A 5,874-nucleotide genomic window follows, 5' to 3' on the forward strand; every position below is an offset into this window, starting at 1 on the left:
TGAGAGGCACCGGCAGAGCTGGGCAGTGGGGGGCAGGGCTGGGCTAGCAGGTCGGGATTGAGGGGCACTGACACAGCTGGGGGGAGGGGGCAGGGGGCTGCAGGTCGGGATTGAGGGGCACTGACAGAACTGGGGGGGGGAGGCAGGGGTGGGCTAGCAGGGGGCTGCAGGTCGGGATTGAGGGGCACCGGCAGAGCTGGGGGTGGGGACTCCGGAAATTACCCCTGTAAAGGTGCCCTGAATGCTTGCCAGAGAAGCATGCTGGGAGTGGGGCTGTGAAGCCAGAGCCCAGCTCAAGGGCTCTGGGTCCCACTGGGCTCTTGGAACCGGTGGGTGAGGGGGGGTTGTGGGGGCTGGCTTGGCTCTGGTTCCATGGGCCATTGGCTCCCAATGGGGATGGCACGTGCTGTCTCCAGCCTCCCAGACTCCACCACCTGCAATTAACGATCTCATCTTCATTAGACACCATTACACTGTAATTATAGCACAGCCACCCCCGCTGAACAGCGCCTAGCGCCCCCGAAACCTGCCCGCTCCCCTGCCACAGCGTGGGACACTGCTAATGGGGAACAGCAGGTGGCTGCGCGTCGGGATTGAGGGGCACCGGCAGAGCTGTGGAGGGAGAGGAGTGGGGGGCTGTGCGTCGGGATTGAGGGGCAGTGGCAGAGCTGTGGAGGGAGAGGAGTGGGGGGCTGTGTGTCGGGATTGAGGGGCACCGGCAGAGCTGTGGAGGGAGGGGAGCGGGGGGCTGTGCGTCGGGATTGAGGGGCACCGGCAGAGCTGTGGAGGGAGGGGAGCGGGGGGCTGTGTGTCGGGATTGAGGGGCACCGGCAGAGCTGTGGAGGGAGGGGAGCGGGGGGCTGTGCGTCGGGATTGAGGGGCAGTGGCAGAGCTGTGGAGGGAGGGGAGCGGGGGGCTGTGTGTCGGGATTGAGGGGCACCGGCAGAACTGTGGAGGGAGAGGAGTGGGGGGCTGTGTGTCGGGATTGAGGGGCACTGGCAGAGCTGTGGAGGGAGAGGAGCGGGGGGCTGTGCGTCGGGATTGAGGGGCACCGGCAGAGCTGTGGAGGGAGGGGAGCGGGGGGCTGTGCGTCGGGATTGAGGGGCACCGGCAGAGCTGTGGAGGGAGGGGAGCGGGGGACTGTGCGTCGGGATTGAGGGGCACCGGCAGAGCTGTGGAGGGAGGGGAGCGGGGGGCTGTGCGTCGGGATTGAGGGGCACCGGCAGAGCTGTGGAGGGAGAGGAGTGGGGGGCTGTGTGTTGGGATTGAGGGGCACCGGCAGAGCTGTGGAGGGAGGGGAGCGGGGGGCTGCGCGTCGGGATTAAGGGGCACCGGCAGAGCTGTGGAGGGAGGGGAGTGGGGGGCTGTGCGTCGGGATTGAGGGGCACCGGCAGAGCTGTGGAGGGAGAGGAGTGGGGGGCTGTGCGTCGGGATTGAGGGGCACCGGCAGAGCTGTGGAGGGAGAGGAGTGGGGGGCTGTGCGTCGGGATTGAGGGGCACCGGCAGAGCTGTGGAGGGAGGGGAGTGGGGGGCTGTGTGTCGGGATTGAGGGGCACCAGCAGAGCTGTGGAGGGAGGGGTGCGGGGGGCTGTGCGTCGGGATTGAGGGGTGGAAGGCCTTGGATCCAGTTCCCTGACTTCACACAGTGCCCTAGGGAGCAGGGCAGGAGCACTGCCTGAGGGGGAGCTCCCAGCTATTCCAGCCTGGCCTCTCCCAACACGGGGCACTGTCGGGTCTCCAGGAGTGGCCCTGGTGGCAGAGTTGAGGTGGGCCTGGGCTGTGATGAATCCAAAGGAGCTTCTCCCTCGAGGCTGCCAGTCACAGACAGACTCCTTAAAAAGCAACAGAGGGTCTTGTGGCACCTTTAAGACTAACAGAAGTATTGGGAGCATAAGCTTTCGTGGGTAAGAACCTCACTTCTTCAGACTCCTGTGGTTCCCAGGGGCTCCCCAGCCTGTGCTGCCCCATGTCCCACCAGGGGGCTCCCTATGTCCTAGCCTGCAGCAGTCATGTTGGGAGTCCCTGCCCCACACAGAATGGCCATTCAGCTGGACGCCCCGCAGTGATCCCCTGCCCCAGGGTCCTGGTCAGCCCGGCCAGCCGCGGCTCCTGACATGCCAGCAATCGCTGCCTGTTCATCTGACCCCAGGCCAGTAAGGAGTCCTCAGAACCACCTGCTCATGTGGCACTAACCAGAGAAACACACACACCAGGCCGAGGGGGGGAATTAGTAGATGGTCGGCATGGGGGAAAGGGATGGATGGATGTGGGGTTGTTAGTGTGGGGATGGGTACTTGGGGGATGGTGTGTGGGGAGGGAGGGATGGGGAGGTGTGGGCAGTGGGATTGTGAGATGGGTGTGTGGGGATTCGGTGAGGCAGGAATGGGGTGTGTGGAGGTGGATGGAGACATGGGTGGAGGGAGGGAGGGATGGGTGTGTGGGGGGGGATTTGGGGAGGCTGAGGTGGGGTGTGTGGAGGTAGATGGAGACATGGGTGGAGGGAGGGAGGGATGGGTGTGTGGGGAGGGATGGGCACGTGTGGGCATGGGCAGTGGGACTGTGGGATGGGTGTGTGTGGGGGGATTTGGGGAGGCAGAGGTGGGGTGTGGAGGTGGATGGAGACATGGGTGGAGGGAGGGAGGGATGGGTGTGTGGGGAGGGATGGGCACGTGTGGGCATGGGCAATGGGACTGTGGGATGGGTGTGTGGGGCGGGATTTGGGGAGGCTGAGGTGGGCTGTGTGGAGATGGATGGAGGTGTGTGTGGGGGAGGGAGGCAGGGATGGGTGTGTGCGGAGATGTCGATAATTTCCCTCCCCTTAGCGCTGAGGATGGAGGCGTCACCCCTCCGCCCCCGCCATGGCCCTCGGCTTCCACTTTGCCTCCCCCAGCCCCTCTCCCTGCCCCACCGCCAGACCCGGCTGGTGCCCACCACCTGCTGCCCACGCGGGGGGGTGTTGCCCCGTGGCCATTTCACGGCCTCTGGGCTGTGTGTGCTGGGGGCGGGGGGCAGTTGCAGTGTGAGCGGGGCCCGGCCAAATACACGTCGGTTTGGGTCAATTTCACAGCCGGGGCTTTTTCAAACAATGAATTTCATGATTTCTGCCTTCAGCCGAGTGACACTCACTGGCCGGGCTGACAAGCTGTCAGGGGCGGCTCGGGCCCGGCCCCCGCGGCACGGGTCCGGCTCGGCTCCGGCCGCCGACCGGCTCCAGGCCGGACCCGCCCCGCGACCCCAGCCGAAGCTCCGGCGGGAGCCTGGCTCCATTGCTGGGGGCGGGTTTGCCACAAGCCGCCCCCAGGCATTGGGCCCCGGCCCCGGCTGTCTGCCTGTTTCCACAGCCCTCAGTCCACCCCCCTCCCCCCCCGGCACACCGGCCTTGGTCCTGGCGCGAAGTGCGGGGATTGGTGGGGCGTTGTGGGGAGGAGGTGGGGATTGGCGGAGGCAGGCGGGTGACGCGCGCTGATTGGCCGGCTGGGCGCGCGGCAGCGGCAGGCGCACGCGGGCGGCTCGCGGAGCTCGAGGAACCGCCGCCGCGGGGGGAGGGGAGGTGAGGTGAGGTGAGGCGATAACGGTCTCCGAGTTACCTCAGGGCAGCGCGCGCCGGAGGGAGCAGCGATGGGCAACGGGGCCATGTCCAAGGAGGGCGGCGAGCCAGAGACCAGTGAGCTGGGGGGATCGGGGAGCAGGGAGTGGGGGGAAGGGGAGAGCGCGGGGCCTGAAGGGAGGATCGGGACTCTGGCGGAGGGGGGCAGTGAGTGGGGGGAGCGCGGCACCCTGGGGGGGGCGGGAATGGGAGGTCTGGGATCGGGGTCCGAGGGATGAAGAGAGTTTGGGGCTCAAGGGGGGGGAGACGGTGAATGTGGGGGATCAAGGGGGGGGGCTGCGTTAGAAGGTACTGGGCAATGTTCCCTCTAGTTTTTGACAGGCCATGTGCGCCAAAAATTTCTTCTGTGCAAATTTTTGAAGCAGAGTTCAAATTTGTGCGCCATGAGGCAAATGCGCCCAAGCGAGTAAAATGCTTATACATTTAAAAAGTTTTAATTTGCAATTTGTAATAATCATAGTTTTACACCATGTGATTTCATAAATGTCATTTTTAAATACTTAGAAAAAGGAAATTAACCATTCTTCATGAAGCAGAAGTTAGTTTTAAGCATTACACTTTATGATCCTTTTATAGACAATCACGAGCATAGATCAAGCACATATTAATCATGATCATTATCAGTCCATAGGCTTCTGCCCATTGGTGTCCGCTTTCACTTTTCATTCTATACACATGTCCGAAAAGATTTTGATAAGCATATAAGAAAGACAATTGAATAAGTATGCCATTGTGTCCATTTATGTGGGTTTTCAGATAGAGACATCATAAGTAAAAAAAGAAAAACAAGAGTTTGTGTTTTAAATTTAAAATTTTCCTAAAAAATATCAGTAGGTGATTATCAGCCAAGAATAAGATATGGAATTACAAATGCATTTTAATTTCCTTATTGGTCAACATATCAAAGACTACTAAACTAACCTTACTGTTTTTCCCTGTGATCTTTTTCATTTGCCCATTCAATTAAACTCTGTCCAGATCTATCAGTCCTCCATCCAGCTGGTAACTCTTAATACACATCAGCATATCCAAATGATCTACTTGTAAACGATTCCGTAGTTTGTTTGTTAGAGTGTTCATTAAGCTAAAGCCACGCTCACAGTCTGCACTTGATGCTAGGAATCTTCCTCCAATATCCATCAACTTTGCAAGATCCTGAAACAGTTTGTTCTGGTGAGCAAATGTCACCATATCCGGGAAACTTAAAACCAATTGGCTTTTGATTCTTTCCGCTACTGCAAACTACCCTACGCCAGGAGCTTGCAGCCTGAATAGACCAAGACGGGCAAAAGGTTGAGAAAAAGGAAGTATCATTTGCCTTTTCCTGATGGGGAATTGAGGCACGGATACAACCCAGAGAGCCTGACTCCAGCCTCTCCCCTCTAGACCTCATCCCCTTCTCAGAGCTGGGGAAAGAACCCAGGCGTCCTGGCTCCCAACCCTTCCTACTATGACCACCAGACCTCCTTCTCAGAACTGGAGAGAGACCCCGGAGTCCTGATTCCCGTTCCTCCACCTTAGCCACAAAATAACCCCGGATGGCGTGGCGGAGGGTCAGATCAGGGGAGCTTGATTGAGACCCACCCTCCCATCCCTTTAACTGGCGTTAGGAGCTCTGCTGCCTTTTCCTGCCTTGGCTGCACTGTAGCCGAGCAGTGGTTCTGTGCGTTGTGGAGCTACCGGGATCACCTTTCCGTTCAGAGGGGTGTGTGTGTGAGAGAGAGAGAGACCTACCCTTCATTCAGCAGGGTCTTGGCCTCTGGTTGAAGGAGCACCATCAAAATACCTGTGACTAATCCCACGGGTGACGTTCTATGAATGGGATAGAGAAAGTATCTGGGGTGCTTCTGTGTAGGGTGTTGATATGGTCCTAATTACTGTAGTATCTGCACACCTCACATGTGAGTACAGTTACCTTCACCGCATCTGTGTGGAAGGGGCAGTGCTGTTCTCCCTGCTTTATTTGTGCCGTCCTGGGAGGATTTTGGAGATATTAAAAAAAAGTGCCGTCCCTAAATGAGGCTGAGAAGTCAAACTCTTTGCGCGCTGGTCATCCGAGAGCCGACCTGGTAGCAGGTCAGCTGGAATGCTTGGCCTTCATTTTGACCTTTTAGTTCAGGGGCAGGCCTGGGGGTGAGAGTGTTTCGGGAACGCCTCCGCATGGACATCTCTCTAGCCAATCCCCAGTTGAGCTGCCGTTTGTAGCCAATCAGGCACTGCCATTTGCTGATGCACTTAAAATCCCCGCCCCCTTTGTTACTGCATGC

The sequence above is a fragment of the Chrysemys picta genome, chromosome 22, assembly GCF_011386835.1.
Source record: "Chrysemys picta bellii isolate R12L10 chromosome 22, ASM1138683v2, whole genome shotgun sequence".
In the NCBI taxonomy this organism is placed as follows: Eukaryota; Metazoa; Chordata; order Testudines; family Emydidae; genus Chrysemys; species Chrysemys picta.